The sequence below is a fragment of the Lissotriton vulgaris genome, chromosome 12, assembly GCF_964263255.1.
Source record: "Lissotriton vulgaris chromosome 12, aLisVul1.2, whole genome shotgun sequence".
Classification (NCBI taxonomy): Eukaryota; Metazoa; Chordata; class Amphibia; order Caudata; family Salamandridae; genus Lissotriton; species Lissotriton vulgaris.
The window spans coordinates 473,829,776-473,856,202 of NC_141700.1; positions in this window are offsets into that span (position 1 = coordinate 473,829,776).

Sequence of the window (26,427 nt, forward strand, 5' to 3'; positions counted from 1 at the left end):
TCCATCCATCCATCATTCATCCCCCACTACATCCATCCATCCCCCCACTACATCCATCCATCACCCCACTCCATCTATCCATCCCCGCACTCCATCCATCCATTCCCGCACTCCATCCATCCGTCCGTCCCACTCCATCCATCCATCCCCCCAACCCATCCATCCATCCATCCACCCCACTCCATCCATCCATCCACCCCACTCCATCCATCCATCCATCCATCCATCCATCCATCCATCCCACTCCATCCATCCCCCACTCCATCCATCCCCCACTCCATCCATCCATCCCCCACTCCATCCATCCATCCATCCATCCATCCCACTCCATCCATCCCACTCCATCCATCAATCCCCCCACTCCATCCATCCACCCCCCCACTCCACCCATCTATCCATCCCTCCCACTCCATCCATCCATCCCCCTACTCCATCCATCCATCCCTGCACTCCATCCATCCATCCCCGCACTCCATTCATCCATTCCCCCGACTCCACCCATCCCTCCCCGCCCATATATCCATTCTCCCGACTCCACCCATCCCTCCCCGCCCCACACTCCATCCCTCTCCCGCCCCACACTCCATCCCTCCTGCGCCCCACACTCCATACCTCCCCGCCCCACACTCCATCCCTTAATAAATCATGTTACTTATAATGTTCCCTAACGTTATATATATGTAGCAAATTCTTGGTAAATAAATTGGGTTCAAGCAACAATGTACTTCAATGAGTGATTTTAACTAGTTTAGTCCCGCAATGAATGCCACATATCCCCTAATGCCTTGCAACAACAAATATATATGAAAAATCAGGCTGGGAATTTTCATCAATTTTAATTATGTTTTCAGCTACATACTTGAGCGACGATAATCTTATGACCGGGAAAGTGCTTGACAATGTACTGATGGTGAGTGGGTCACTCATTGCATTGGTTTTCAGCCGAGGAAAACGCTTGTTAATTTGCTTCCATGTCAAACTGCCTGCTGCAGGGTTGCTCACTCTTATTTGTGCACACTGCTTCATTCTTTGAATGATATTTCAGTGGTTAGTTTCTGGTATCCCCCCGTGCATATCGTGCACCACCATTTGTCTGCCTAGCCCTAGGAATCAGTCTTCAAAGGCTGCAGCTCCCCCGCCTCCCCCCGCCACAGCAATGCCGAGAGCTTTTTTTTTTTTTTTTTAGTTACGAGCAGAAAAGGCCCAGCTATTGCTCCGTTTTTCACCGTACTTGCACCACTGCCGAATACACCATGACTTCCCAGACTTGCACGCAGAAGACAGCATTATACTGGCCTGGGTTCTCATCAAGTATTTTACCAGAAAAGTCCCAGCAATGGCTCCGTTTTTCACCCTACTCGTCTCCTCTGTGCACAACCCTCACCCACCCTCAAACACCCTCACTCACCCACACACCCTCACTCACCCTCACACCCTCCCCCACCCTCACACATCCCACTCTCACACCCCCTCACACCCCCTCAACCTCACACCCCCTCAACCTCACATCCCCTCACCCTCACACACCCTCACACCCCCACACACTCTCACACCCCCACACACTCTCACACCCTCACACCCCCTCCACCTCACACCCCCTCACCCTTACCCTCACACCCCCTCACTCACCCTCTCTCACCCTCACACACACCCTCACCCCTCTCACCCTCACACCCTCACACCCCCTCTGACCCCCTCACCCTCACACCCCCTCTCACCCTCACACACCCCCTCACCCTCACACACCCTCGCACCCCTGACCCTCTCCCACCCTCTCATCCTCACTTACCCCCACCCACCCCTCACCCTCACTTACCCCCTCACACACCCGCTCACCCTCACACACCCTCTCACCCTCACACCCCCTCTCACCCTCACACCCCCTCTCACCCTCACACCCCCTCTCACCCCCTCACCCTGACACCCCCTCTCACACCCCCTCACACTTAAACACCCTCACACCCCTGACCTTCTCCCACCCTCTCACCCTCACTTACCCCCACCCACCCTCTCACCCTCACTTACCCCCTCACCCACCTGCTCACCCTCACACACCCTCTCACCCTCACACACCCTCTCACCCCCTCACCCTCACACACCCTCTAACCCCCTCACCCTCACACACCCTCTCACCCCCTCACCCTCACACACCTTCACTCACCATCACCCCCCTCACCCTCACACCCCCACACCCCCTCACTCACCCTCACACCCTCACACACCCCACTCTCACACACCCTCACCCTCACACACCCTCGCCATCAAACCCCCTCAACCTCACACCCCTCACCCTCACATATCCTCACCCTCATACCCCCACACCCCCTCACACACACCCTCAACCTCCCTCACCCTCCCTCACCCTTACCCTCACACCCCCACCCTCACACACCCTCACTCACCCTCTCTCACCCTCACACACACTCTCACCCCCTCAGCACCACCACATTATCACTCAGCACCACCACATTATCACTCAGCATCACCACAGCACCACTCAGCACCACCACAGCATCACTCAGCACCACCACAGCACCACTCAGCATCACCACAGCACCACTCAGCACCACCACAGCATCACTCAGCACCACCTCACCACCACCACTGCACCACAACAGCACCACTCAGCACCACCACAGCACCACTCAGCACCACCTCATCACCACCACAGCACCACTCAGCACCACCACAGCACCACTCAGCACCACCACAGCACCACCACAGCACCACCACAGCATCACTCAGCAGCACCACTCAGCAGCACCACTCACCACCACCACAGCACCACTCAGCACCACCACAGAATCACTCAGCACCACCACAGCATAGCTCAGCACCACCACCGCACCACTCAGCACCACCACAGCATCACTCAGCACCACCACTCAGCACCACTCAGCACCACCACAGCACCACTCAGGGGCACCACAACATCACTATGTGCTACCTCCATCCATCCCACTCCATCCATCCCACTCCATCCATCCCACTCCATCCATCCATCCATCCCCCCACTCCATCTATTCCATCCATCCATCCCCACTCCATCCATCCATCCCCCCACTCCATCCATCCATCTCCCACTCCATCCATCCATCTCCCACTCCATTCATCCCCCCACTCCATCTATCATCCCCCCCACTCCATCCATCCATCCCCCCACTCCATCCATCCATCTATCCCACTCCATCCAACCATCCATCCCCCCACTCCATCATCCATCCCACTCCATCCATCCATCCCACTCCATCCATCCCATCCTACTCCATCCATCCCTCCCACTCCATCCATCCCATCCTACTCCATCCATCCATCCCCCCACTCCATCCATCCATCCATCCCCCAACTCCATCCATCCCCCCACTCCATCCATCCATCCATCCCACTCCATCCATCCATCCATCCATCCATCCATCTCCATCTATCCCACTCCATCCATCCATCCCCCACTCCATCCATCCATCCCCCCACTCCATCCATCCATCCCACTCCATCCATCCATCCCCCCACTCCATCCATCCCACTCCATCCATCCATCCATCCATCCATCCCACTCCATCCCTCCATCCCACGCCATCCATCCATCCATCCATCCACCCATTCCACTCCATCCATCCATCCATCCCACTCCATCCATCCATCCCCCCACTCCATCCATCCATCCCCCACTCCATCCATCCATCCCCCACTCCATCTATCCATCCCCGCACTCTATCCATCCATCCATCCATCCATCCATCCATTCCCCCAACTCCATCCATCCCTCCCCGCCCCACACTCTATCCCTCCCCCGCCCCACACTCCATCCCTCCCCCGGCCCACACTCCATCCCTCCCCCAGCCCACACTCCATCCCTCCCCCGGCCCACACTCCATCCCTCGCCCACACTCCATCCCTCGCCCTCTTGCCCTGCCTCTATCTCTCACCCTGCCTCTATCGCTCGCCCTCCCTCTATCTATCTTTCGCCCTCCCTCTATCTATCTATCGCCCTCACTATACATCGCATCACCACAGCATCACTCAGGGGCACCACAACATCACTATGCGCTACCACAGCATCACTGAACGCCACACCATCACTCGTCGCCTCCACAACATCAATCAGAGCCACCACAGCATCAATCTGTGCAACCATTCAACAACAACTGATTCAAATATGTTCTCTCAATGTTTCAAACTTTACTACAAATGTCACATTTTTTTTTAAATATTTCACTTCTGTTCTTGTATTTTCATCACAATAAAATACACTAAACATAATCTTCCAAAAAGTTATTTGCAAAAGTTTAAGATATTGCCATTATAAATTACAATAACTTTTATTTAAGTATTAAATATTGAAAAAAATACAACCCATTGTTATTTTTAATATTAATACATCTAAATCATGTAAATACAACACACATTGTATTACAAATGCTATAGGTGTCACGTTTGCAAAAGTTAACACTATTGGCATTGTAAATGAAAAAGTTATTAATTTCGCTATTTTCAAAACAAAAACATTTTTTTTTAAAACTCTTTATTCGTGACTGCAGCAGGTGTTGTACATTACATTCAATCATTATACATTGTATCAGTCTTATCCTTTTTCTTTAACTTTAACTTTTGGTAGCATATCTTTCCAAATCATTTTCCATCTGTCTTACAGTTCTCCGGGTGTTTCCCAATTACAGCATTTAATTATCTTATATATGACTTATATATTCTCCAGTATTAGGGGTGTCTTTCATAGATTCACATGCTTGAATATTCCCCGTCGTCGAAGTGGGAGTCCCACGGTACATAAAATAGCAGTAATATATGTATATATAAGTAAAATTATTATAATTATAAAAATACATATACATATATAAAATACAGTAACATATATAGAAAACTCAAAAGTACCATAGAACAGAATAGGCCCATAGAAAGCCTAAGGGAGAAACTCAACATATCAGTGTCATTATGTTTTGGTCCAAATTCTGGCCAATCAGGCCGCAGCTCCCTCTAGAACCTTCTCCTCAGAAGCCCAAGACCTCAGATTTTCTACTGCACGTCGTGTGAAGGGAGTCTCCCTGAGCTCTGCTCAGTTTTCTTCATCTCTAGCTGTTATTTCTTCAAAATGTCTTCAAATAAGAAATCTTTGTTTCAAGCTTGCCCTTCCTGTGGTAAACTACGCCTTTTCCATGAGGATCCTAACAGTAAATGCATTTACTGTCTCTACCCAGACCACGAGGTTAAGAACTGTAAGTACTGTCGCACTTTTCCTCCCAAGACTCTGAGGGATAGAGAGACCCGTCTCCTTCTGTGGGTACAGAAGTTGAAGACTTCAGACTCTGTGATTTCTGATGTGGAAAGTTTTACTTCAGGTATTTCCAGATCCTCTCAGAAGCGTGGGTCTGAAACTGAGGTTCCATCTCCTTTTCTTAAGAAGAGTAGACTGTTGGAATCCTCCAAGACTGTTTCCCCACAGGATTTGCTTCAGGGCATGTCTACGGGACCTGGTTCTCTGACGTCTGCCCCCAAAGCCTTGCCTTCCTCTCAGAAATCTGGCATTGGCTCGTTGACGGGCTCGTCGACGCGCCCGTCGACGTCTTCAGTGACGACGACGAAGTCTGTAACCTCTACGTCGACGATGACATGTTCTATGTCATCCACTGCGGCGTCGACGACGTTCACCTCGTCGACGATAGCCCAAGAGTCGAGACCCATTACGTCGATTGTTAAGATTTCGTCGACGAGTGTCAAGTCGGCACCGTCGACGAAGAAACCATCCACACTACTGATCCAAAAAGGAGCCATCGAGGTAGTGCCGCTAGGTCAACGCGGCAAGCGATTCTATTCACGGTTTTTCTTAGTCAAGAAAAAGTCGGGAGAATGGCGTCCAATTTTAGATTTACGGGCCCTGAACAATTTCATAATTTCCAAAACCTTTCAGATGTTAACTCTGCTTCAAATCCTGAATTACCTCAATCCGGGGGAATTCTTCTCAACGATAGACCTCCTGGACGCATATTTCCATGTGCCAATTCACTCCAGACTCAGGAAATATCTGCGCTTCACAGTCGGACACCTGCACTTCCAATTCAAGATCCTACCATTCGGCCTCCGTTCAGCACCGAGGGTCTTTACCAAGATCATGGCCCCGGTAGCTGCCTTTCTACGCCTACGGGGCATACAATTTTATCCATACCTGGCCGATTGTCTCATAAAGGCTCCGAGTCTTCAACTGGCAATCCAGCATACACAGTCTTGCCTCTCCCTGTTTCAAGACTTAGGTCTCTCCATCAATTGCCAGAAGTCACACTTTCGCCCATCTCAATGACGAGATTTTCTAGGAGCCTCACTAGATTCTCAACTGGCAATGGTTTTTGTCTCCCAGGAACGACAAGACCGTATGCTCCAGATGGTACGATCCCTCCAGCCAAAACTGTACGTTTCAGTCTGGATATTGAAATCATTCCTCGGCATGGCTTCTTCTACCATACAGTTGATTCCCCACTGCAGACTACATATGAGGGTCATCCAAGATAGTTAGACAAGCAGTGGAAGCAGATTTCAGGATCGTTCAACGACAGGATCCTTCTCACGCCCTGCATCCAAAAGGCCCTGGAGTGGTGGGCTCACCCTCCAAACATTTCCAAAGGTCGGTCTTTTCAAGACACTACTCCAACTCTAACGCTTACGACTGATGCATCCTTAGAAGGCTGGGGAGCACATCTCGAAGGCCTGTCAGTACAAGGAAAATGGACGGCGGTCCAACGCACTTGGCATATAAATCGCCTAGAACTTCTGGCGATCTTCCTGGCCCTGAAGTCTTTTCAACGAATCGTTCAAGGTCAATCTCTGCTGGTGAGAACAGACAACACCACCAGCATGCATTACCTGAACAAGCAGGGCGGCACCAGGTCCCTTTTCCCTTTTGCTTTCCCAACAAGCACAGGAGATATGGAATTGGGCAATTTATCACCAGATTCATCTCACTGCCATACATGTGCCGGGTGTTTCCAATGTTCTGGCGGACACGCTCAGCAGGTCTTTCTCGAACAACCACGAGTGGGAACTCAATCAACCAACTCTGGAGTTAATTTTCCGCCAGTGGGGCCATCCGCAGATAGATCTTTTAATTAATACTTCTACCGCTTCTACCGCTTAGGGGGAAATAAGGGAGCCTTACCCACATCATAATTTGCCACAAACCCACATTTGTGGGCTAGAAGGGACTCGGGGGCTCTGCAGCATCTTCGCGCCGGTTGTGAGCGCCATCTTGGAGTGGGGAGAAGTCCTTCCACTCTCAGCGCCATCTTGGTGAGGGAGAGACACTCGCCCTGCCAGGACCCACGTGACACCCTGCCGGCCATTTAAGATGGCCGCTAGACCAGTGCGCAGCGACGGTGCGCAGCGGGGGCGCCGTAGGGGCGCCGGAGGTGCGCCAGAGGTAAGCCCGTTTGCGCCCGTTCGCGCAACGGACGCGCTTAGGGCCGCTACCTCTGGCCCCTCCGGTCCAAACCGCATAGCTTACACTCGGAGTGAGCTTACTGAACTTAGACCTGGGCAGGACCCGGTTAGATCGTCTACTTCCAAGCCAATCATCTGTGGTTTGCTTAATGTCAGATCTCTCTGCAAGCACCACACGGAAATAGCCTTCCTCATTGAGTCTGAACAGCTCGATGTCCTCTTTCTTACTGAAACGTGGACTCGGGAGGACTGTGAGGTCGAGCTGGGTTTAGCCTGCCCTACAGGATATAAAATCAGCCACACACCGCGCCCACTTAACCGAGGAGGGGGAATTGGATTCATCCATAGAGATTCGCTCACCCTCTCCCAGTTAAAGATTCGAGAGGTACCGGGATTTGAACTGCTGGGTTTCTCAGTTAAACAGCAGGAGTCGTTGTGCTGCTCGGGTGTCCTCTGTTATCGCCCCCCGGGACCAGCACCTTCCATTCCTCTTTTCATTGACCTAATTTATGAACTTGCCAGCTCCCATTCCAGGTTATTAGTTCTTGGTGATTTCAATCTGTGGGCAGGCAGTTCGTTGGACAATGCTTTTTTCTCTCTTAGCCAAGCGTGTACAGATCTTAATTTAGTACAGTTGGTGAATGCCGCCACGCATCGGAAAGGCCACATTTTGGACTTGGTGTTCGCGGACCCTCAATGGGCATCATTTGTAGACATCAAGTGCCAATATTGGACGGATCACTTTCTGATCAGGTTTTCCCTCTGGTCGGAGGACCCTACTTCGCGTAAGGCTGGATTACCTCTAGCTAAGCTAGAGAGACCTTGGTCCCGCATCTTAAACAATGTCCCATTGCCGAACATCTTAGATAAGGACTTCAAACTGGGCAATACAGTTGAAGACAGTTATACCCTCTTCTGTCAGTCCATAGCTAGTTCGCTGGATAAGTTAGCGCCCCTTCGGAAGTCGCGAGGGAGAGTGAACCGAGCTAGTCCTTGGTACACGAGCGAACTTCGCCAGCTCAAACTCGACTGTAAACGCGCGGAAAGGGCATGGAGGAAGCAGTATCTAGACTCCGAGAAAATTGCATTTAAGTCTGCTATGCATAAATATAAAGCTCAAATTAAGATAGCAAAAGCGACCTTCCTTGAACTTACTCTGAATCAGGCCCCAAACAAGGCTCAGGCCCTCTTTAAAATCGTTAAGGACCTGGCTCATCCGACTTGTGTGGCCAGCGCTGTTCCCTCGTCGCAAGCTCTTTGTGACTCTCTGGCAGATGCCTTTGAGGAAAAAATTCGTAAAATCCTAGCAGGTCTGCAGGACCCACGGAACTCTACCACTGAGGAGGGAGCTCCGGAGGAAATGGCCAGTCGACCCCTGCAGAGGGCTACTATTCTCTGTCAGGAAGCTCCGGTCTCGCCCTCCAGTCGACCCCGACCAGCTGAGCAGCCTTCCAGCCCGGGAGCTCCGGCGGCGGAAGCCAGTCGACCCCAGCTGAGTAGCCCTCCTTTGCTTCTGTTGGATCAGGCTCTCAGCTTGGGAGCTCCGGCGACTGCGGCCAGTCGACCCCATCTGAACTGCTCTCCCCCCGCGGCCCCTGATTCGGCTCCCTGCTCGGGAGCTCCGGCAATTGTAGCCAGTCGACCTCAGCAGGGTAGCCTTCTCCCTTTTCCGGTGGAGCCAGCTCTCAGTCTGGGAGCTCCGGCGAGCGAGGCCAGTCGACCCCAGCTGAGCGGCTCCTCTACCCCCACTTTGGATCAGGCTCTCTGCTTGGGAGCTCCGGAGATTGCTGCCAGTCGACCCCAGCAGAGAAGTCATTTTTCTCCTTCCTTGGAGTCGGCCCTCAGTTTGGGAGCTCCGGCGTGCGAGGCCAGTCGACCCCAGCTGAGTAGTTTTCCCCTTCCATCCTTGAAGGAGTTCGGCGATCTAGCCCTAACGATTTCTTCTGGGTCGCCTTTGGACCCTCTTCCCCCTAGACTCTGGAGGGTGTTTCATGAGGACCTCTTCCAGCCCCTGCATGCCATCTGCTGTCAGTCATTCGAGACTGCTACTGTTCCAAGCTGCTGGAAGAAGGCAGTGGTATCCCCGCTTTTAAAAAAACCTACGCTCGACCCTGCCTGCCTTTCTAACTACCGGCCAATCTCCCTGCTCCCTTTTCCGGTTAAAATTATGGAAAAGTTGGTCACCCGTGCTCTGTCCAGTTTCCTAGAAGGGAACAGCTGGTTGGATGAGACGCAATTCGGCTTCCGCCCAGCACATGGGACGGAATCCGCGTTGGTGACCGTGTTAGACAACCTGCGGGCGCGAGTCGACAGTGGTCGGGCAGCATTTTTGGTGCTGCTCGACATGTCGGCCGCGTTCGACACGGTCAGCCATCCCACCCTGATTTCTAGGCTGGAGGAATGCGGGGTCAGGGACAAGGCCAGGGATTGGTTAATCTCCTATTTGGACTGCCGTCAGCAACGGGTTTCATTACCCCCCTTCAGCTCGGAGGAACGGAGAGTGGGACAAGGAGTACCTCAGGGCTCGGCCATCAGCCCTATACTCTTCAATGTCTACCTCCGCCCCCTAGTCCAGCTCATTAAAACCTTTGGTATCTCTGCATTTAATTATGCAGACGATACCCAGCTGGTCTTCTCTCTGGAGGGACAGGAGGCAGTCACATTGGAGACCTTTCATCGGTGCATGCAGGCGACAGCGGAATGGCTCCGGCTGAACTCGTTACAGTTCAACGGAACTAAGACGGAGGTTTTACATTGCTCCACTGATCGAATTCCTCGTGACCTTCCAGTGGACTTCTGGCCTCCGTCCTTCTCAGAGACGGTGTCTGCGGCACAATCAGCGCGCAATTTAGGCGTCACTTTTGGGCCTAACCTGCAGTTGGATCTACATGTGAATAAGATCTCGTCAACATGTATGATGCTGATTCGTATGCTGCGCAAGGTCCTGCCTCTCCTCCCTGTGCAAGCCAGACCAGAAGTAGTGCGTTGTACCATCCTAAGTCGACTTGACTATTGTAACGCACTACTTCTGGAGGCCCCGGTAACACTCTTGGGCAAGTTGCAAAGGGTGCAAAACATCGCAGCCAAACTCGCCCTTTCTCTCCCTTACCATAGTTCATCTACGGCAGCACTGCGAGAACTTCATTGGCTGCCAGTTCATCTTCGGGTGCGCTACAAAGCAGCATGTATTGTGTTCAGGGCTATCCACGAGCTAGGCCCCATTCCGTTGCGGCGAATGTTTGCCTGGTACTGTCCATCTAGAGCTTTACGCTCTTCGTCATCCAGGCTACTGGTAGTCCCACGATTCCAGAGAGTGAGGATGGGGGGCCGCTCTTTCAGAGTAGCGGCAGCCAAACTCTGGAATTCTCTGCCTTTATCCTTGAGAAGCCTTGGAGATCTCCTTTCCTTCAGGAAGGCTTTAAAGACTCATCTTTTCCCCAGGATAGGCTGAGCTACTGTTTTCATTGAGTACGGGTCAAAGCGCCAGGATGCCCTTGGTGGTGACAGGTTGCGCTATATAAGTATGCCACAATACAATACAATACAATCTTTTTGCGACTATCACCAACAAGAAATGCCAACACTTTGCAAGTCTTCATCCCCACAGAGAGTCAAGCGGAAATGCATTTTCGATCAGCTGGTTGAACACATTCAGCTACGCTTTTCCTCCGCTTCATCTGATTCCACACTTGTTGCACAGGATGAGGCTCCATCAAGTCATCTTGATCGCACCCAAGTGGCCGAGATGCCCATGGTTCCCGGACCTTCTCTTGTTCTCCCAGAGCGAGCCAATTCCGCTTCATCCGTTGCCTCACCTCCTTACGCTGCAGCAGGGGCAGATTTGCCATCCGGATCCAGCATACCTCCAACTCCATGCCTGGAACCTGAGCACCATGAATTTGCGCGTCTGACCATCGACGCAGACTGTAGAAAGGTGTTAGCGCACGCCCGTGCTCCTTCAACCATTAAAACCTATCAGGTAAAGTGGAAGTGTTTCTGTGTCTGGTGCCGCACCAAGGCCTTGGATCCGATGACCGCTAAACCAGAACAGATTCTGCCTTTCTTCTTGTCCCTCGCAAAGTCAGGACTTTCCCACTCCACTCTGAAGGTATTTCTAGCGGCTCTCTCCCGCTTCCGTCATGATGGGTCTACCTCACTGTATTCATCTAGAATTATCCAACAGTTTTTCAAAGGTCTCTTCCACCCATTCGTCGTCCTCCGCCTACTTGGCGCTTAAACCTGGTCTTGTCTCAGCTCCTCCTACCTCCTTTTGAACCCATCCATTCAGCAAGCTTGAAATTCCTCACGTGGAAAGTTGCCCTATTGCTCGCCTTAACGTCATCTAGGCGTGTCAGTGATATTCAAGCATTCACAATTCAGCCTCCTTTTCTCCAGTTTTCAAAAGAGGCTGTTACACTACGTACTAATCCTAAATTTATTCCGAAAGTTCCCAGTGATTTTCATCTCAATGAACCGGTCATTTTAAAGACTTTCTCTCCGGATCCACAAACTCCTGCGGAACGTTCATTACATTCCCTGGATATAAAACGTTGCCTCAAGTTTTATATTCAGCGCACTGCATCCTTCAGGAAATCTGATCAACTGTTCGTGGCCTATGGCCCGGTCTCTAAAGGACAACCTGTTACCCAACAAACTATTACTAGGTGGATTTCTTCCACTATTTCATTTTGTCATCAGCGGGCTGGCAAGCCTCTTCCAGCTCCAGTACGTGCTCATTCAACTAGAGCTGTGTCAGCTTCTACTGCCTTCTTTGCGGGGGTACCTCTGCGACACATCTGCAGAGCTGCTACGTGGTCGAGCAGCCATACTTTTACGAAGCACTACTGTCTGCAGTCAACTGATGCCGCAGATGCAGCAGTGGGACAAACGGTGCTGCGGAATCTTTTCCATTAAAGGTGAGCCTCTGTTGCTACCCGCCTCCAGTCATAAAGGTTTTCTCTTTAAGATGTTATATTTATTATATGCTTGAACTGTCTGTTACCTTTATGACTTATATGATGATTACTGCTTTCGACTCTTATTCAAGCATGTGAATCTATGAAAGACACCCCTAATACTGGAGAAGAACATAAGTTACTTACCTGTGAACTGTGGTTCTCCAGTATTGGTGTCTTTCATAGATTCTCATGCGACCCTCCCATCCTCCCCTCAGAGGCTCTTTTCTCCTCAGGCACTTTTGGTTACTTTGTGCTACAAAAATCTGAGGTCTTGGGCTTCTGAGGAGAAGGTTCTAGAGGGAGCTGCGGCCTGATTGGCCGGAATTTGGACCAAAACATAATGACACTGAAATGTTACCAAGTTGAGTTTCTCCCTTAGGCTTTCTATGGGCCTATTCTGTTCTATGGTACTTTTGAGTTTTCTATATATTTTACTGTATTTTATATATGTATATGTATTTTTATAATTATAATAATTTTACTTATATATACATATATTACAGCTATTTTATTTACCGTGGGACTCCCACTTCGACGACGGGGAATATTCAAGCATGTGAATCTATGAAAGACACCAATACTGGAGAACCACAGTTTACAGGTAAGTAACTTATGTTCTTCTGCTAAACCCCAACTTCCCTTCCCTCCCTGCCCTCCCTCCCCTCGTCTCCTGGCCGTTCTCTTACATACACTCTACATGTCGGGTCTGTGAGCTTCCGCCTATCCAGAGAGTGTTACAGCTCGTAGGCCTGGTTTATCCCTTGCAACTTTTAACCGCGCCCGTGTGCTTTGGCAGTCCCCTGTTGTGTGTGTGTAGTCATACCGCTGGGTCTTGCGATATGTTCAGGTCCACCTATTCCATTTCTATCAGCATTAGGTCCCATTCTTGTGCTATAGGGTATTTGCGAAGACCCTTTTCCTCCTCCCAACGCAGTGCCGCGGATTCAGCTTTGCCCCATTTCAACAAGTCAGATCGCCATATTTCTGCCTGTGGGGATCTGGGCGATTTCCACCTCATGGTGAGTACCCTGAGTGCCAATAGGAGTGCCAGGTCCATAAATTTCAGTTGTCCTTTACATGTTTTGGGTCTTTTCCTGTGCCCTATCAGACAGGGTAGTGCCCCCTCAAGGATCTGGAGTGTTGTTACAGAGTGTAATGTGTTTCTGATCGTCCCCCAGTAATTGCGTATTTTCGGGCATGTCCATAGCATGTGAAGGATGTGTGCCTCATCCTCTTGACATCTTGGGCAGCAGTGTATAGTGGCAGGGAACATCTTGTGGAGCCTCTGGGGTGTGAGATATGCTCTATGGAAGATCATGGCCTGTATGAACTTGAACTGAACGCCTCTAGACACTCTCCTATGATGGCCAAGGATGATTTTCCATTCCCCGTCCGTTATGGGTTCTCCTGTGTCCGCAGTCCAGATCTCTCTGAGTGTGGTAAGTGGCGACGCCACATGTTCCCTAATACCCACATAAAACCATCTCACCAGGTGTCCCCCCGTTCCCATATAATGCAGGAGGTGTACTAATTCATGTTGGTCTGGTTTTGTGCGTTGCGGAGCCCAAGCTCGCCGTATGTAGTGTGTCACTGAGGCATGTAAAAGGTATAAGCGCGGTGGGGCCCCCGTGAGCTGTACAAATGAGGCATGATCCAGTATTGTGTCATCTCCGAACAGGTCTCCTACTCTGTCCACCCCAGCCTCCATCCAGGGACACAGTTTGCGTTGTGTCAGATTCCCTTGTGGCGTCGGGAGTCCCAGGAGGGGGATGTTATCCGCATAGGGAGTGGTCCCTGCTGTGTATTTCAATGCCTTCCTCTAACAGGTCAGAGCCACATGCAGGAGGGGGTGGCAGTCTCTGGGGATCCTGGCAGTGGGTAGGAGGAGGGAGTGTAAATCTCCTTGTGCCAGCTTGTCCGTTGTGTAAGCGATCTCATGTAGGTCCCTGCCCACCACCCATCGTGTCAACCATTGGAGTTTTCTTGCATAGTAATAACTCTGTAGGTCTGGTACTCCCAGGCCTCCCTGTCTGGTGTTCGATTGCAATTTTTTAAGGCTTATTCTTCTTCTCCCCGAACCCCAAACGAGGTTGATCAATAATGTATTTAGTGTGGTAAAAATTTGCTGTGGGAGTAGCACCGGCAGATTTACAAAATAGTACAGTATCTGGGGGAGTAGGACCATCTTCGAGACCGCCACTCGTCCCATTACTGACAGGGGCAGGGATGTCCAGAAGTTTATACTACCTTGAAGGCCATTGATTGCCTTTCGGATGTTACCTTCAATCTGATCTTCTGTGTTCCGGTACACATTTATCCCTAGATATTTAAACGTGGTCGGTGCCACCTGGATCTCACAAGCACCGAATTGTATATGGGAAAGCTGCTGTCCTTCCCGGAAAAAGAAGCCTAGAGATTTTCCCGGGTTTATGGCCAAGCCGGATATGATCTCGAAGCTTTCGAAAATAGTCGCCAGGTGTGAATGGTCCCCACGTAGGTTCCGGAGGAACACCAAGATATCATCAGCATATATAGAGACCAAGTTATTGGTGTCTCCAACTGGTATGCCCTCCTACGCAGCTCTAGTTCGGAGCGCAATTGCCAAGGGGTCCAGCGTCAGCACGAACAGCAGCGGCGACAGCGGGCAGCCCTGTCGGGTGCCCCTATGAACGCCATAACTGTCCGATGTGTACATTCCCGTGCGTGCCTTGGCCGTCGAACTCGCATATAGTAAGCAAATCCATTTTATGAGGGCATCTGGAAAACCGAAGCGGCGCAGGACTTAAACACATAAAGTCCCACGTTAGGGAATCAAATGCTTGTCGGAGGTCCAGGGCTATGCAGCCAGCCTGTGGTAAGTCCTGGGGGGTAGTTGTCATTAGGGCGCGGAGTCGCCTTGAGTTTTGGGAGGTGCTCCTCTCCGGGAGGAATCCACACTGATCAGTGTGAATCAGGCCAGGGAGATGGTTTTGTATCAGCAGGGCGATAGCTTTACTAAGGATTTTATACTCCGTGGAGAGCATGGAGAGGGGTCTGTAATTGCTCACGTCCAGGATATCCCTGCCGGGTTTCGGAATAGATATCACCAAAGCCTGCATGGTCGTGGCAGGTAGGTGGCCCGCTTCGTAAGCAGTTTTATAAACTTTCTCCAGGACGGGTGCCAGTATTTCAGCAGTCCATCCATACCCGGAGTCTTACCCCGGTTAAGTGTGTGGATTGCTACTTTTCTTTCCTGCTGCGTTATGGGTCCAGCAAGGGCTGCCTGGACTTCCCGGGTAAAGGCTGGGATTGTTAGTTCTCCCAGGAAGTCCATCATTTCGTCCCTGGCATCTACAGAGGGAGGAGCATAGAGTTTTTCTAGGTGGGCCTTAAACACAGCGTTAATTTCTAGTTGTGTGTGTACCTGGTTGCCTGTTGTATCTCGGATACTTGTTATCGTAGGGCTCTCTGGGGCGTCTCGAACCTGCCGAGCAAGTAAGGCACCGGATCTATCCGCTTCCGCCTGTTGGCATTTCAGATAGTTTCCATAGTCCATTACCCTTAGGGTTTCCAGGAGTTCTGCGTTCTCAATGTTACATATCTGTAGGTCAACTTTACGATCGGGGTTATGCCCTGTCGCAGTTTCAAGTTCCCTCAAGCAATTCTCCACTTCACAAAGTTTACCGTGAATTTCCTGTCTGACTCCCACTAATCGGCCGATAGCGGCCCCCCTCACCACAGCCTTCATTGCATCCCACTCTATCAGGTTAGAGGACATAGAGTCCCAGTTTTCATTGAAGTAATCAGTCAAGGTGTCGGATAGGTGTTTGCGGAACGGGCCATCTTCAAGTAGTGGGGGGTTGAGTCTCCAGGTAGGAAATGGTGAGGGTACCTTTCCCCAATGTAGGTCAAGTGCTAGTGGTCTGAAAATGTTTTAGCGCGATAGTCCGAAGAGACACATTTGGTCGTTAAGGATTTAGAGCAGACAAATCTGTCTAGTCGGGTATGCAGGTTGTGCACAGGAGAGTAGCATGAGTATTCTTTGTGTGTTGGATGTAGTGTACGCCAAATATCAGTCATTCCCCATCCCTGGAGCCATGTCCCAAACGACTCAGACAGCTTGTATATCCCTGTCGCCTGAAGGGGGGTGCGATCTGTCCAGGGCCACATCTAGTATCATATTCCAATCACCACCCAGTAACCAGGGGACATCCACCCAGTCCGCCAACGCCCGACCCACTGCAATAAGGAATCTATCCTGATCGAAATTCGGGGCATAAATGCTACCCAGGACTACCACTTCCCCATCCAGAGTGCCCCTTACCAGTACATAACGTCCTTGCTCATACGTTCGTCTCTCTAGCTCCACGAACGGAGTACCGTGTCGTACCCATATCGTGGCCCCCCTGGAAAAGGCAGAGTATGTTGTGGAGAATATAGTTCCCCTCCATTTCTTCCGTAGTAGGAGTGCCTCGGACTGTGTTAAGTGCGATTCCTGCAGGAATACTATGTGTGCTCTTTGTCGAATCAAGAAAGCGTGTACTCTCTGTCTCTTCTGGACTGCCCCTAGCCCTCGTACATTCCAGATAACCAGCCTATATTTCCCTCTTTCGTCAGCCATATCCCCATGTAGGTGTCGTAATGAGTGTCCTTTTATGTCGTAACATGTATTTCTTCAGTGTCAACCAGGATACGATTCCCTCCCTATCCCAAACCCCAACTTTGGAGGCGCAGCCTCTGAACCCTGCTGTGCCAAACAATAAACTCTGAAACAGAGCTAAACAAATTACGGTGCATACGCTTGTGGGGGGCCGGCCAAGCATGTGCCGTGTCCAAAGAGCCATGCTCGGTCATGCCATCGGCTCAACGGCGCCGCCGGGAGAGTCATCTTGAAGCTGTCTAGTACTGGTAGCCGCATTTTGCGGAGGGGGGGAAAAGAGAAAAAAGGGGGGAAGGAAGGGTGGTCACTTCCCTATACACATAATAGTCCACATCTGTATATTTTAGGAGTTTGGGAAGTATGTGATTCTCATCTTATGAACAATATATAGCAAAAGCTTCCTCCCTCCCCAATATGGAGCCACAGATTGCACATCAGCAATAAAGAAAACACATATATGTACCTTGTTTGTATGTCCCCTCTCCTCCCACTACCCCGCTGTACCAACAGGTTATACATAAAAGGATACCAGTTTGACCTGAAGCTTCAGGTCCTGTCCATAGAGGAGTTATTCTTGAGCATTGTCTATAAGTTCTTCTGCTGTTCTGGGCGTTACAGTCGGGAATAATACCATACTATTGTCCGAGTCCGAGTGTATGGTGCTGTCTTCAGTGTCCGTATTGATTGTCTCTCGCTCCTCCCTGAAGGAACCCACTATTGCAACAGCATCGTCCTGTCCTTGCTTCTGTTGGTGGGCAGTAGGTTTACGCTGCTTCGAGTCTTTACGTCGGGCGCCGGACCTGTCCTCCTCATGAACTGAGCCTTCTTTAGATCCATTGACCGGAGATCCTTGCGCCGAGTCCAGATGCTCATCAATCTCCATCACTTCCATCCACTCTTCCACGTCATGGGCTTTCAAAAAAGTGAGTTTTGTTATCGTGGATCACCTTCAGGCGTGCAGGGAATAACAAGGCGTAGCGGAGTTTGGCCTTTTGGAGCCTCTTTTTAACCTCGTAGTAGGAGGACCGCTGTTTCTGCACCTGGTTGGTTTAGTCCGGATACAGTGATATACGTTTGTTCTCATACTCTATGATCGATTTTATTCTGGCTTGGCTTAGTAGTATGTCCCTGTCTCAGTAATTCAGAATCTTAACGATCAGTGGTCTCGGTGGCTGTCCCGGTCTTGGTCGGCCAGTAGGGATCCTATGAGCTCTTTCTACGCAGAAGAATGGCGACAGTCCCTCAGAGGCGACATTATCTCGGAACCACTGTTCCATGAATTCCGTCGCGTGGGATCCCTCACTGCGTTCCGGAAGACCAATGACGCAGATGTTATTGCGTCGATTGCGCCCTTCGGCATCCTCTACGCGTTCCATCAGGGATTTTACCTGGTGTTTGATTTGTTGGATGGAGTCCGTGTGTTCCGCCACCGCCGGGGCAAGGTCCGTCAGCGTCAGTCCCTGGTCTTTGACTTTATCCGCCAGCTTCTCATGATCAGCTTTAAGTAAGGAGAGGTTAGTGGTGAGGGTGCCCATCTGTGTCTCCATCACAGCCCTGGAGTCTCTGATCTCTTTAAGTATGAGATCTAGTTTGTCATGTTGCTGGGTATCTGAGAGGGTGGAGGTCAATGTCAGTGGTGTAGATCCTCTTGGGTCCACATCCAGAGTGGGCCTGTGAGTGTCCCATCCTTGCCCTTCGCGGTCTTCAAGCCTTTCCGTACCATGATGAGCGCCGGAGGCCCGTGTAGTGTCAGGGGCACGTCGTGGGGCGAGCCTCCACCGTCCGCTGTGGGCCTGTCCCACAAGTACTCGCCCTGTTGGTCGCCTGTATCCCTGATTCCCTCGGTGTAGTCGCTCTCAGGATCCCAGTGCTTCTTTGGGGATCGACTCCCACCTGCTCAGGGCAGTATAGGTTTCAGGGCCTTCCTCCAGCAGCTTCCACCATCGGGCGGCAGGTCGTGCCCCCGGCGATCTTACTCCGGCGGCCAGAAGCCGGCGGCAATAGTGTCAGGCCTCCGGCTTGTGTGTCCACTTTCCCGCTATTGAGCGGACGGGCAGTTAGAGGTGGGCTGCCAGGCGGGCTTTTATTATTTTTGCTGCCGGATGCCACCCACAGCGTCTTGGGCCCAGTCCGCATCCGAGGTCCCGGCCTGCAGTGTGGGATCAGGCCTCGGGCTCCTCCTCCTCCCCGGGCACTGGGATCTGCAACTCCTTGGCTTCACTCACCCACGCCTGTGCGGTCGGGGTTTCAATAGCAGGGATCGGCCTCCGGCCCAGAAGGCCCCGCTCACCGCAGCCTGTCTCGTCCTATGTCCCGGGCAAAATCCATACTCGAGGCCCCGGCTTATATCGTGGCGCTAGGCCTCAGGGACTCATATGTCGTTCTCCTGGGCCCCTCACCTCCAAACCTCCAAAATTTTGGAGCGGGGCGGGCGGGGGGCCTCAACAGCAAGTCACAGTCGTCGGTGTGTCCAAGCGACCCCTCGTGTCTGCGTCCGAGGCCCCGGCCTGCAGCTTGGGACCAGGCCCCGGGTACCTCCTCCTCCCCGGGCACTGGGATCTTCAATTCCCGGACTTCGCTCCCCCACGCCTAGATATCCGGGGTCCCAACAGTAGGGGCCGGTCTCCGGCGCAGGATGTCCTTCTGCACCGCAGTCTATCCCGTCCAGTGCCCCGGGCACAGTCCGCACTCGAGGCCCCGGCTTGTGGCATGGCGCTAGGCCTCAGGGTCCCACACGTCGTACTCCCGGATCCCCTGCCATCAAACCTCCAAAACTTTCAGCGAGGCGGGTGGGGAACCTTATCAGCAGTATGCGGTCATCTGTGTGTGAAAACGACCCCTCGTCACGGCCAGCAGGATACTTAATCTCCCGGCAGCACCGGAGCTCTAACAGACTCCATCCGCCATGATGGCTTGCTAGCCACGCCCCCCTTCAAAACAAAAACATAAATAAAAAAGTTGTCATTTACAATACTAATACCTCTAACTTTACTAATGCGAGCCTTATTGCATGGCAAATGCTTGTTATTGTTGTTTGTAAACCTCTGGACACACAAAGACATGTTCTTTGCAGCAGACATCTTAACCTTCTGCGCTACTTTAGCATCAGTGGAAACATCCACTAGATGAAACTTCCTTCTTTTTCCCGCAGGAACCTTAATCGCCAAAGTTTTATTGTTGCATGAAAACCTCTGGACACATAGGGCCAGATGTAGGTAAATCTAATTTTAACGACTCATAAATACCGAATTTTACCGATTCGGTATTTATGAATCGGTAAATTAGAAGGAGTGAGATGTAGGTAGTTTTTTATTTTGAATTACCGAATCTGTAAGATTCGGTATTTACCGATTCGGTAAATACCGAATCAGTATTCCCCATTGATTCCTATGGGCTTTTGAGCCCATAGGAATCAATGGGGAATACCGATTCGGTATTTACCGAATCGGTAAATACCGAATCCAGCAAGGGTGCAGGGGGTGTCACTTTGACACCCTCTAGCACCCCAAGTGCAGGCTTGTGTGCCATGTGGCACACATACATGCCCTAAGGACATGTCTGTGTGTCACATTGCACAGGTGTGCATGCACAGATGTGCATGCACACCTGAATTCGGTATTTTACCACCCAGTAGGATTGGGTGGTAAAATACTGACTCTTAAGGGTCTGTGGCACTCTGTGGAGTGCCACCTACATCTTGATTTACCGAATCGGTAAAATTACCGATTCGGTATTTTACAGAATCGGTAAATTTACCGATTCGGTAAATTTACTGATTCTGTAAAATAATGGCCCCTACATCTCAATCACCAATCACCGCCACTTTCACATGAGTCGGAACAGCCACTAGATAAAACTCTAATGTCTAACTCCAGTAGGAACATTAATTGCTAAAGTCACATGCACATTTTTATTGTTGCCTGCAAACCTCTGGACACACAAGGACATGTTCTTTGCAGCAGGCATCTTAATCCTCTGCGCTACTTTAACATGAGTGGAAACAGCCACTAGATAAAATTCCGATCTCTAAAGCAGGAACGTTAATTGCCAATGTTACCTTTAAATTTTTATTGTTGCCTAAATTCCTTTAAACACACAAGGCTCTCCAGGAGGAACATTAATCGCCAAAGTTACCTTTACATTTTTATTGTTGCCTAAAAACCTCTTTGCAGCAGCATCTTAATCCTCTGCGCTACTTTGTCATGAGTGGAAACAGCAACTAGATAAAACTCCCATCTCTCTCCAGCAGGAGCCTTAATCGCCAGAGTTAACCTTACATTTTTACTGTTGCCTTAAAACCTCTGAGCACACAATGATATGTTCTTTGCAGCAGGCATCTTAATCCTCTTCGTCTCTTTAACATGAGTCATAACAGCCACTGCATAAAACTCTAATGTCTCATTCCAGCTGGAACTTTGATCGCCAATGTTAACTTTATATTTTCATTATTGCATAACACTCTGATGTCCCTTCAGCATAAATATTAATCGCTAAAGTCATCTTCACATTTTTAGTGGTGCCGGAAATCCTCTGGACACACAAGAAAATGTTCTTTGCAGCAGGCATCTTAATCTTCTGCGCTACTTTAGCATGAGTGGAAACAGCCACTAGATAAAACTTCCTTTTTCTCGCAAGAACATTAATCGCCAAAGTTACCTTTACATTTTCATTATTGCTTAAAACTTCCATCCCTCTTCAGCATAAACATTATTCGCTAAAGTCACCTTCACATTTTTATTGTTGCCTGAAAACCTCAGGGCACACATGGACATGTTCTTTGCAGCAGGCATCTTAACCTTCTGCGCTACTTTAGCATGAGTGGAAACAGCCACTAGATAAAACTTCCTTCTCTCTCCCATAGGAATATTAAACGCCAAAGTTACCTTTACGTTTTTATTGATGCTTGGAAACATCTGGACACACAAGGACATGTTATTTGCAGCAGGCATCTTAATCCTCTGCTCTACTTTATCCTGCACAGGGAGGGTGACCTGCTCTTTTTGCAGCAGCCTCGACCCCCTGTGTGCAGCTGGTCTGTTTCAGCTGGGTTCGCGCTGCTCCTTCACGTGGTGGGTGACGGCCTCGTCTTTTATGCGGCTCATTTTACTGTTGGTGTGTGACTCACCTCCATTTTGTGCTCCCCTCTCTCTCCACTCGTAAGTGGTGGTTTTTCACAAGAAGGCCTTTGAAATCCCATAATAGTCATATTCACAAGACGCTCGTAATACAATTCTCCATGTAAACAGAGGTAGGACTGCCTCTATCACTTTCTGTTTGACCGTGGGCTCCCCTCCATTTTGTGTGCCTCTCTCTTTTCACTTTCACTGGTGGTTTTCACTGGTGGCCTCTTTATTCCCACAGTAGTCATGGACACAAGTCACTACTAATAATAATCTCTAAGGAAACGGAAGTTGGACTGACTTTTTGCTACTTGATCAAGGACTACAATTTGGGACAATAATAAAAAAATAAAAAAACTTTATTCCTAGTCAAATTGGTCTTGATGTTGTGTACTCGATGTTGATGTTTTTCGATGTTAATTGTTTTTTGAGCACTATCCCATTACCTGTTTGTTGTTCCTATATTGGATGTTTTTAATACTCTGACTTTACCTATTTGTCTACATTGGATGGTTTTTAACACTATGACTTTACCTATGTGCCTATGTTGGATGTTTTTTTTTTGTTTGTTTATTTTTTACCCTGACTTTACCTTTCTCCCATTACCCGACTTGGTCTTTCATCCCTTCGAATATCTCCTTATTTCAGAACCTCGCCCTATATTGCGCTTTTCCTCTTCATCCGTCCTTGTCCTGCCTCCATCCTGTCCTTTCCTCCATTCTTATGGTACATTGCACAATGTCTTCTCCCAAGCTCCCCGCCCCCTTACCTCCTGATCCTGCCCTCTCTAGACATGGCCCTAACTCTTGGAGCAATTCATATGTATCCATCCAACCTTTCAAAATACGCTAAGAAATATTTCAAACACAAATTACTGAAGCTTAACCCAGAAACACTATTAGGTGACACCTACCACAGCCTCTCTTGTCCGATGAAAACTAATTTCATTTTCCACTCAAAACGCACCACTAAATAGAAAAACACTTTCCTTCTCCACCTTCCTATCTCCAAATCTATCAAAATCCCATACAGAATAAAACAGTTGATTTCCCCTTTCCCCCCCATTCAAGTGGGAAAACGATATTTCCATATTCAGAACAGGAAACATCCTTGTTCAAGCATCTGATATCCACCTCAACATTTTTGACAGACATTTTAGCACCTGGGCCTAACAAATATCCCATTGACTCATACTCCCTCAATAACTTAACTGTCCTGCACCCATGAGTCTTTACCCTCTGCCTCCGTTCAGGCCCTCCTCCCCCTCTCCATCTCTTCTGCTACTCACCTGCCTCCCCTTAGGACTCCCTCCGCACTCGCTTTCATGTCTACTTCTCCAGCTCCTAATCTTAACATCGATCGAACCCCGCCTGTCCCTGCCATCATCCCTGACTCTCCCTCGCACTCCTTTCTTACTCATTTGCCTCCTCTTGGGTTTCATACTTCTCTCCCCTCTAGGTTTAATTCTGTGACGCCCATTCTTATCAATGACCGATCCCCTCCTCTCCCTCCCTCTTCCCAGATGCTCCCTCCTACTCTCTTCCTACGCACTCTCCTCCAATGGGATCACCTTATGTTCTGTCCTCTTTGTACAATTCTCTGACTTCTAATAACTTCCTTCCTAAGCAATTCGATGTGGTTTATCTCTGCATCCCATGACGCTCTCATCTCTAACATTGACTTGATCTCCCTGACCATCATTGTCCCCATTGACTGGTCCGACCACCATCTCATTCTGTTTGAAATCTTAACCAGCGCCCCTCTCATATGTTAACATGAAACCTAAAATATGATCCAAAACCTTAAGCAAGTCCCTCAATGTGAACTCGAGTCTAAACTTCAAGCTCAACTTCAACTCATCCCTCCCTCCCAGAACGCTAATGAGCTGACTGATCATTTCAATAGGCCATTGGCGATGCCCTGGATCAAGTCGCCCCACTCGAACTTAAACAAGAAAGGACAACCCAATCCAATCTTGGTTCAATCCCGAAGACAACTCCGACCATCTGAAAGATCTTGAAAACAACACCCCTCGCCCTCCTCAGATCTACTAGATCAACCTATAAGGAGCACATCTTCAATGAACAGGCTTCTTTCTTTCGCGCACAACTCGATCGTGCAAAAACAGGCCTAGAGAACTCTTCAACATACTCAGAAGACAAACATCATCTACCCCATCAGAGCTGACAGCCGCAAATAAAAGATGTGAGGAAATAGCCAATTTATTTTCGGAAAAAAATATAAAAATGGATCAATCCTTAAATACAACTCTGGCCCCTCCCAGCCCCCATTAGGACATTGACTTTCCTCCGCTCTCGAGACCATCCCTCCCGCCTAATCTGCCCACTCAACTACCCTCTCCTACTATTTCTGGTGACTTACTTTCGAACTTGCAACTAAAAAATAACGTCTCCTGGTCTAATTTCCATCCTATGACTGAGCTTGAAGTCTTTAATATCATTTCGAAATTAAAGCTGACCTCACACACCAAAGATCCTCTCCCATCTACCCTAGTTCACAACCTTAACCACATTATCGCCCGATGGTGGACTAAAATCATTAATTTCTCTTTTGCCACTGGTTGTGTACCTGACTCCTACCAACTAGGGCAAATCACCCCCAGCCTTAAAAACCCTATGGCTGACACTAACGATCTTAACAACCTCCGCCCCATCTCCAACCTCCCACTACGAACTAAAACCCTTGAAAAAGGCTCCTTACTTCAATTGGATAACCATATAAGCAATTTCAACTTACTTGACTCCCTTCACTCTGGCTTCAGGAAAGGCTGCAGCAGAGAAACCGCCATGCTCCACATTGTTGATGACATTCAATGCTCTTTTTACCATTGGGAGGCTTGCCTTCTTATTTTCCTTGACCTCTCTGCAGCATTCAATACAATCAATCAAGTCAAGTCAAGTCAAATATTTGCTTTATTCGGTTAAAATCTAAAACCATCAAAGCTAAGGACAAAAATGTCATGGTGTCAATAACACATTACAATAAACAAACACTATAAACAATGCATGAGCCAAACATATCACATACCACCATAAAAAAGGAACACTTGGCGTTCAAATAAATAGATTAAAAAGTTTGTCACGCAATGAGTTTTCCATTTAAAAAATCACTAATTCAAAAGCTTAATTGTCACACCACAAGTTTTCTAGTTAAAAAATCATTATTTCACATCATAATTAAAAAGAGTAGAGGACAGACATCGCTATAGTTCTGCTTTGTTCCTTCGCCTGATGGCCCCTGAGATATAACTAGCTACCCCAAAACACACCACTGAGGACCCAAGCGATTGCAAGTAGGCCAAAGCCGGCCTAACTTGCTCAAAGTTACAGCCCCTTAACAATGGCAAAATTAATTTATTACGTAATGAAACCTAAAAAACGCAGAAAAAGACCATATGTAGGGTGTTCTGCTCGGAAAAATGATCACAGGGGCAGGGCCCCAAAGCCCCCTCCTTGGAAAAACCTTTTGGGAATGACAATAGCCATGGGAGCATGTTATAATTGAACCTTATTAACACAAACCGATGGTGTGGCTTGTTTATGTAGGTCAGGTTGGGCTGGATTTCTCTCCCTAAACTCAGCATTACAAAACTCCTGACTGAAGGTTTTGCCAGTTCCCCTTCTTCCCTCATCAGCATCTCCCTGCTCAGGAACTGAGACTTTACGGCTTTAAAAGCAGGCTTGCCTAGCGCTCTAGGATTCGAAAACAAATCTGGGCTGCCCAGTGAGTCCATTTGGGTTTTAATATAACGGATCCACAGGATATCGAGGGCTCTGTCTAAAGACAAACAGTCCTGAATGATCAATTGGTTTAGGTTAGGTGGCTGCTGTGCCCAGATTCTCAACCAACATAATAATGGGGCTACAGCAATCTGATCTGAAATAAAACCAGCACCAAGGTCCTAATGAATATTAAAAGTTGCAGCAGAAGCTGGGAGCGACAGCACCTTACGAAAGAACACGTTTTCTGCTGTTTGAATATCGTTAGCGTCTGTATAGCCCCTTACCTCACTCCCATATAACACCATTGGGACACACTTGGCGTTATAAATTTTCATGAGGGCCGGGAGCGGCTTAGAGCCTAACCGTCTTGCGAACCCTAACAGAGCCCCAGTCGCCCTAGCAAGGGTATTCTTTTTATGTGCACGATGCGTGACCCATGATCTTCTATCATTAAAAAGAACCCCTAGCTATAGGATCGCTGGGACTTTCGTGAGCTCTAGCACTTTACAATACAAATTTAGCCT